Source organism: Rhinolophus sinicus, chromosome 1 (genome assembly GCF_057876585.1).
Source record: "Rhinolophus sinicus isolate RSI-liver-muscle chromosome 1, RSI-T2T, whole genome shotgun sequence".
Classification (NCBI taxonomy): Eukaryota; Metazoa; Chordata; class Mammalia; order Chiroptera; family Rhinolophidae; genus Rhinolophus; species Rhinolophus sinicus.
The window spans coordinates 187,455,697-187,463,983 of NC_142501.1; the positions used below are offsets into that span (position 1 = coordinate 187,455,697).

The window sequence follows — 8,287 nt, forward strand, 5'->3', positions numbered from 1 at the left end:
TGTGGCCAAGACCAGCAATCATTTTAACTTACAAAGCTCAATGTCTCACATGTTCCTCATAGGCTAAGTATATATCACATTTGAGAATGTGATTAGAATTATGAATAATTAATGAATAATTTACATACAATTTCAATGGGTTCATAGAATCCTTTTAAAAAAAATTGGGCTTTGACACTAATGCAATTCACTTTATACAAAAGCCAGTTTTAGTGAGATAGCCATTAAACTCAACCTTAAAAAACAGTACTACAGTAGAAGCACAAATAAATTTGTAAGGAAATACAGAGATGAAAACAATTAATTAAGACTTTAAGGAACAGATAAAACTTCACAGAGACCCGAGTTTCCAAGTGGAACAGGGTCCTTCGATGGGTCCCTCCAGGGGGTGACATTCAGTAGGCTGTTCCAGGCCATCCTATACCATGGCCCAATTTGTCCATAACCTCATGGGGAGGATGCTGTAAATGCTCCTGTGACTTACTGGAAGCCTCAATTGGCCACATTTTGGCACTGTGTATGCCAAACCCCTGCTGAGACCCCTGTTGAGACCCCTACAGGGATTCTGAGTTTGAAAAAAAAATGGTGCTCAAACTGGCAGCTTCAAACAGTTAAGGAGTCTCTACTGAATAGTCTGGTGGCCACTGAAGTGGCATGTGGTTTTATGTCAGCAATATCACAGGCAAGCATGGCATCATTAGCTATAATATTTGAAGACCAATCTTTAACATCTGTTTTTGTTTCCTTTTGGTTTATGATTTGAATGTTCTTGGACCATGTGTGATCATACTGGTGTTTGTATAGATATGTCAAAATCAGTGTTTCCTATATCAAACTGCATGGAGGGTCACTATTTCTCTTGATATTAAATTGGATTGTCTTTTCCTTTAATAATGTTAATGTAGCTCTAAATGCATGGCTTTGCTTAGTAAGAAATTGGAGAGAATATATGTGAATATACCAACCTGGTATATATATTTATGAAGATAACATTTTAATTTGAATGTTGGAAATATGATATTTTATTTCCATAAAAGTTTGGAAAAAGGCCTTGAGAAAACTAGAACCTGCTATAGTACGAGAAATAGTAATACCATGTACCAAAGTTAAATCATATCAGTAGTCTAAAGAATAAAATTTGTATGTTTTCTCTTTGCTAAAATCAGAGAAAGTCCTTTTGACAACACTTATGTCTTTAAATGTTGGAATACTTGGTGATATTCTAAGTATGGATCTTTGTAACATCTTTAATGCCAGAAGAGAGTGAATGAGAGGCATGAACTGCGTTTTCAATCTAATTTTGATCTATGTATTATTAATCTATCTGGTATGATTTATAGAACAAATTGTTGCAAAAATAAAATAACCTATGGATAAAAAAAAAAGTTTCACTGAGAAGATGGCATTTGATCAGAGCCTTAAACATAGCATTCCAGTGGAAGAAGAGACACCAAGTATTATAAACTGAGGGGACATCAGAAGAAAAAGCGGAGGTCTGAAAGTAATAGAGATCAGTGAGAGATAGATATGTTTTGGGAACTTTCAATCTAGCAGATGACTCAAAACAGTGAAGGGGTAGGATGTGAACATGAGCACCATAGAAAATTTCTACACTTAAGGGGTAAGGAGAGGGAAAGGAGTCAAGAAAGGAATCAAAGAATGATTATTATTATTAGAGAAGGGAGACAGGACAAACTAGGTTATTTAGTGTCATAGAAATTGAAGGAAGAAAGTCTATCAAGAGAGGATAATCAGTGAAGTCAAATGCTACAGAATGCAATAGCAGACTGAACAAGGAATTATCAGTTTAATATGGTAGTTAGCATTATTAAGAGCATGTTTGCTAGAGTGTTAGAGTGATGGAGGCATAGGCCAGAACGCAACAGAATGGGGAGTGAATGGGATAATGTAAGGAAGTGAAGGTCCAACTCAAAAAGTTTTTTCCCATACTTTATCACAAACTGAATACTCCAAATGGACTCCCTTAATACTTAGTTTGTATCATTTATTAATATTTTAAATGATATTATATGGCTGGTGGATGTTTGTATACATTTCATCTCCCTATTGTGATTGGTGTACATTTTTATACACTTCCTACCATGATTCCCCGAAAATAAGACCTAGCCGGACCATCAGCTCTAATGCGTCTTTTGGAGCAAAAATTAATAAAGACCCAGTCTTTATATTAAAATAAGTTTGGGTCTTATGTAATATAATGTATAATATAATATAATACCAGGTCTTATATTAATTTTTGCTCCAAAAGACGCATTAGAGCTGATGGTACGGCTAGGTCTTATTTTCAGAGAAACAGGGTGATAAAGAAGTACTTATGTAGTGTGCTCAGTGGTCAGTTGTTTAAACAATGCACAGGGACGATTCCAACTAGTTCACGAATCTTACACTAATCACTCTAATCCGTTTTCCTCTATTGAACTATAGTGTTGTCTACATCCATCAGTTTTTTAAAATACTTTTAATTTTTAGTTTAACGAGTCTTCAGGAAGTGTGCATACCTTACATTTTATTGTTCTTGGGGATACAGTAGATCTTCCAGACAGTGACTATTTGTTCTCCTCAGCACAGCGCCCTGTTCCTATATTCTTCAGCTTGCCTTTCCAAAACCAATGACACCAGCAAAACCAAACCAAGCCAAGCCAAATCCAGTCAAATTAAATCATATATGTAAAGCACATTGAACTAAACTCAAACGTAACAAGTCTCATAGCCCGAAGTTGCTCTGTTTACATTTATGAACTTTTTATGAATATCGTTCTTATTCCCATATCTCTGAGTATATAAACTCTTAAATTTCAATTGGAAAATTTTCTTTGGGAATGATTATTTGTATTTCTAGAAACAACCTTGTTCATCCAGCGCAACTCAAGGTAGGCTGCTTAGGGAAGTTACCTAGGGAGCTTGTAAATATCTTGGTGGAGCCTTCTAGAGACTAACTCTAAACATCTAGGTCAAACAGCCTTAGCGATTTAACAGGAAAGAAAAGTTGTAAAGGAGCGATTTCCCTACCAAACTTCTGAAACATTTTTAGGATACTGCACAAGTAACCCTGATCCCTGGTGGGGTTGCTTTAAAAAAAAAAAGTAGAAATAAAAAGGTGGAAACGATAGATTAGGTAAAAATTGAAACTGAACATTTAGGGCATCTCAACAAGCACCAAATCAATTATATCACTTTTTCTATCCTTCACCTAAAAACCATCTGGGACTGTCATGTAGCCTCGGCCTCTCAGCACTGTCAAGAAGGAATTGTCCAGATTGTCAAGAACACATGCCTTACACCACTTCTACAACACTTGTGTGAGGAAGGCAACTTATACAACAATGGGTAAAATTATATAGTGTTCAGGAAGTCCATAGTATGAATAGCTCCAGGATAATGTAAATGTTTATAAAGCACAGTCAGCAGTTTGAGATTTCACACCTTCTTCCTCCAAACACCTAATTTATATTTTTTCTTCAAAAAAAAAAAGTTATATTACATTTTCAGTATGAGAATATGTTCAGGCAGTAGAGTATATTTTGGTCTTTTCAGATTTCAATAATCTTACCTATGTCACTGGTTGCTTCTCACAGATTTTTAGAAATGAAAAGCCATTAGAGTTCTTTTCATTCTCCTTTATTTAAGGGGTATGGAGGGGATCCACAATGATTTAAGATTATAGAAATGGTATTTTGGGTAGTAGTAATTAGAGTTATTGCAGCTTAATTTAATCCATGTATTTTGAGTATTCTCAAAGTTTTATTCATATGACTAATTACTATAAATGGTCTAACTAAGGATAAAGAGTGTAGCTCCTGGTCTCATACAGTTTACCAGCTAACCTGATATGATCCATGCATTCTAATTTTAAGGACTGTCTTATCCTCTCTAGGGTATGCTGATGACTGGTAGATGCCCAAATAATGACTGCCATGTAATAATGCCAAGTGTGTGTGAGTAGCTAAGTTAAAGCTTTTGCAATTGCTCTCCTCTCAGATGAAATATTTCTGGTTTGTAAAGTTTTTTGTTGCATCCAAGATGTGCACAAAATAAGACTGTATTAATACACAATTAGGAGCATCTTCAGCAATAGACCATTTCATAATTCCTTTGAGACGTTGCTTTAACACATAGAATATCCCTCTGTTCACTACCTCAAAGGATCTAGAATGAGTCAGGAAAATAGGTAGATCTCAAAAATGTAGCATCAGCAAGAACCACTAAGAATTGTGAAAAATATTTGGGAAGAGGAATAATGTGCTAGACAACAAAGGATGGCACAAAATTCACATCATAAAGATTAAATGAACATTCTTATGTGGTTACGAACATCTTATGAATGAGAACAAACAACTTTAGTTCGTATCTGAACAATGAAAGCGGAAAAAAATCCCTGAAAATAGGTCGTATTTTTAGATGATATTAAAATCTACAATGATAACATATTATTTCCATTTAAAATTAGAATGTAGATAATTAAAACCATAACAACCCAAAATCTGAAGTAGAGCCAGCAATGATTTTGAGTTTTTTCACATTTAGAATCAGATGATTTATTTACCTCTTTTCATTTATTGTTTTAAACAATATTTATTGTCTCATAGAAAATGCCATAAACAGCTGGTGCATATTTTCCTTTTGGGTGGTTTCCTTCAGAAACTGTGGAGAAGAGTTGGTATGAAATTAGAGTCCCTCTTTGTTCTGTGGCAAATCATGCACTCAATGATTATGGTGCTCCAACCTTGGATGGACAAACATGTAATCGTGGACTTATGAGAGATGCTTCTGTAAGAGCCAGCTCACTTCTTTTATTCTTATTCACATTGCAAACGCTTGTTTGGAATTTGGAATCTTTGTTTTTCTGTAGTGCTTTTTCAATTCCATTAAAATAGGGAGTTCTCTTTTTCCTTTCTTTTCTTTTTTCAAGCTAAATAATGTTGCTGTCTAGGGATCATTAAACCATTAACACAAAGGCTAGTGTACTTTACAGAAATTCCTCCATTTAAAATGTTTGGTTGTAAGTAAATGACAGAACAGTATATAAAATATAACAAAGAGCAAGACTAAAACATTAGTAATGTTAACCTTAGTCTTAAACTAGTGATAGATGGAACAGTTGGCACCCTTCAAAAGTCCTGCAGGCTTGTTTGACCATTCAAAGTTTGGGCTTTTCAGAGAACAGCGGCTAAGAAACACACAGCACTGCTGCTGAAGATTGGAAAAAGAGCTGAGGTCAAAGGTCGACACAGTGAGGGAGTTTGCTCTTTAAGAGGTTATCTGTGGATCTGCAAAGTCAAAGTGTAATTGGGTTTTGTGATGTGATTTTAGTGTGTAATTGTATATGATCTTAGATAGTTTCAAAGACAAGCTTGGAAGATTTTTCTAGCCTGTTTGTGATAACAGTTTTAGGGATTGTGTGCAATCTTGGGTGAACAATTCAGAATGATCAAAAATAGCCATCAGAAGTGGTACAGTAAGTACTTGATTCACTGTTATTATAATTTCAGCACATTGATTCTAATGTAATATGTTCTTTATTTTTTAGAACATTACATTGGCTATGAAAATAAAGATATGTTGTTTTCAGGGCTGATAGCAGTATAGCCAATTTTATATCATCATTATAGTTTTCAGTTTTTCAGAGTTTGAACTTTAGTTGAGGATTACTGAGTCATCACAGGGAAAGAAAAAAAAAATTAAAGCATTGCCATTGAACGTCCAGGATTGGATGTTTATTTTTATTTTTTATTTTTTTGCCACTAAATTTGTCAAGTTTCTCATTCCTGAATATTCTAAACAATGGGAAACAAACATTTCCTTATTGTTTTAGTTGTTTAGGGTTGCCTTGATTAAGCTGTCACTGCTGTCAGTTATGTTCTTGTAAGCCTGGTTGGATCTATTTCATGTTAGGAAAAAGCTCAGATAAATCCAGGAAAGCTTAATGTTTATCCAATGTGAAAATAATTACTCAAAAGTGTTATTCTTAATCCAGATAATTAGAGTGAGGAAGGAAAGATCAGTGTCATTGTGAATTATGCCCTGGCAATTGACTCTTGGTCCTTGTAAGTTTCAGGTGAAGATGTGAATGGATAAAGGTTAGATTAAACATAATCCAAAGTAGCTGCAACCTTAATCTGTTATGATACAAGGATGATCACTTAAAAAGAGCTGGATTGTGGGATTGTTTCTGGTTGGATAAGATGCCGCTCGACTGGGACTAGTCTTAAAACATGCTTAGCACCATGTCACTGCAGCTGTAAGCACTTGTGCACGACTGCAGCCTGCCACAACTAACAGGCGCTCCTGAGCTCAAGCTGTACGTTGGAGTATCATACTTACACAGTATCTGGGCTTCACATTAACATGGCTTCCAATGGACTACATGGAAAAAATATCTGCTGTGACGTTTGTGGCATCTCTTCTTGGTTGTACAAAGCATGGATTTAGAGTCTGCTAAAACTCTGGTATAAAGAATGCAGCCATTTATTAACTTAAACAGGGGGCATATTTGTAATTAAGCTTAATTTTGCTCTGTTTCAACATAGGAATTCTATTGTCAATGTTATTTTTTAAGGTAATTCACAGTGTTCATAGAACTAGCTATTTATCAAGTATTTTCAATAAACTTAGGCTTTTCTAAATATTTCTGAAAGTTTGTTTTGAAGTATGGGTAATAAGATACAAAAGGCTTTTAAAAAGCATGATGCAAAATCCAGCCATTTTTTAATTAAAAAGAAAAAAAAAAAGAGTTTTAGCCATTTCTCCCAGATCTCAGAAATTCAATATACTTAATTTCTATAGCCTGGTTTTACTTTGGTTTACTTTGATTGCATAAAATGGAATCAAATATAATTTAGCAATTATTATGTGAAACCAATTACAAATTGAAATTCATTGCTATTTTATGACAAATAAGTCTTAATTGGTGCTTGAACATTTAATGATTTATAATAGTGGTTTATTTCTCTCCCCCGTAAAATTATGTTGTGCCGCACTTATTGTTGCTAAGTAGTTAAGAAAATAACTAATGCAATGTAAAAAGCTAATAATAGGAATTTTTAAAACACATTTAGCTTTACTTGGAATAATCAAAATTCTAAAAATTAATTTGATTTTAATAAAGTATGTTTTAATAAATATCACTCTAATATATCGATATATTTTTAACCTTCATTAAAATGCAAATTTACTCCAACTGATACTTGTGGTCCTTGGATAAATATGTACCATAATATGCTATAAATGTACCATGTATATTTTCTAGTTACATTAACGACTTTCATATGTATTTGTGCAAAATTTATTTTTCAAAGACCATAAACATTTGTTGGGAATTTGCCACACACATTTAGGCACTTGCTCCATAGTTTCACAAATTATTTAATGTCACTACTAATTTATGCAACTGATGTTTTACCAAGGGCCTGTCTTGAGCCAAGCGGTGGACCAGGGGCTGTGACTATAGCAATGAAAAAACAGTCCCTGTCCTTGTGAAACTTACATTTTTGTGAGCAGAGACAGAAAATAAGATAAAAATTAAGTGTGCAATATGCAAAAGAGTGGCAAACACAATGAAGAAAAATGGATGGTTAGGGGCTTAGGAATGGAGCATAGTAGACACTATTTAAAATGGAAAGGTTAGGGATGGCCTCACAGAGAAGGTGACATTTGTGAAAAAACTTGAAGGGTATGAGAGAATGAGTCACATGGTGCTCTTGGCTAAGGGTGCACTAGCTTCTGAATAATTACTCTTTCTTGGTAAACAGGACAATTTAGCAGGTGAAATTTTATTCGGTAATCAAAACATAGTTATCATTTCAGAATTTACTGAGTTTGGCCAGGATACCAGGTTCTTCTCTATATTTAAAAAAATATTTAAATTGAACAAGCTTCAATAAGTTTTGGTTCCAAAGTATTTGTAAATACAGGTATATTTGATTTTGGAGGAACATGATTGTGTCTTTATCTTCCAGATAATGATAGAAAACACATGGCTATTAGTCTTCAAGAAGATATATTTTCGTATGGAAGGATAAGAACAAGAAGAAATAAATGTCTATCGGTGCTTATTCAATTGTGTGTGAATACTACAGCCCTAGGAATTCTGTTGTGTGTGTTCTACCATGTAAATATATATGTCTCCAACCTGGACTTGCCTGTGAGTTAGTTGACATAACAGGCGTGATGGTCAGTGTATGTACACATCTTGCCCACCTGACTTTTGGCTAGAACTCATTTTTTTTTTCTTCTTAATTTGCAAACATTATTTCATTACAAATATCCT

General features: G+C 34.2%; 1 pseudogene; it reads left to right on the forward strand.

Moving 5' to 3' along the window:
• The first annotated feature begins 425 nt into the window (after positions 1–425).
• LOC148759312 (ATP synthase F(0) complex subunit g, mitochondrial pseudogene) lies at positions 426–714 on the forward strand (annotated as a pseudogene).
• Positions 715–8,287: the final 7,573 nt, after the last annotated feature.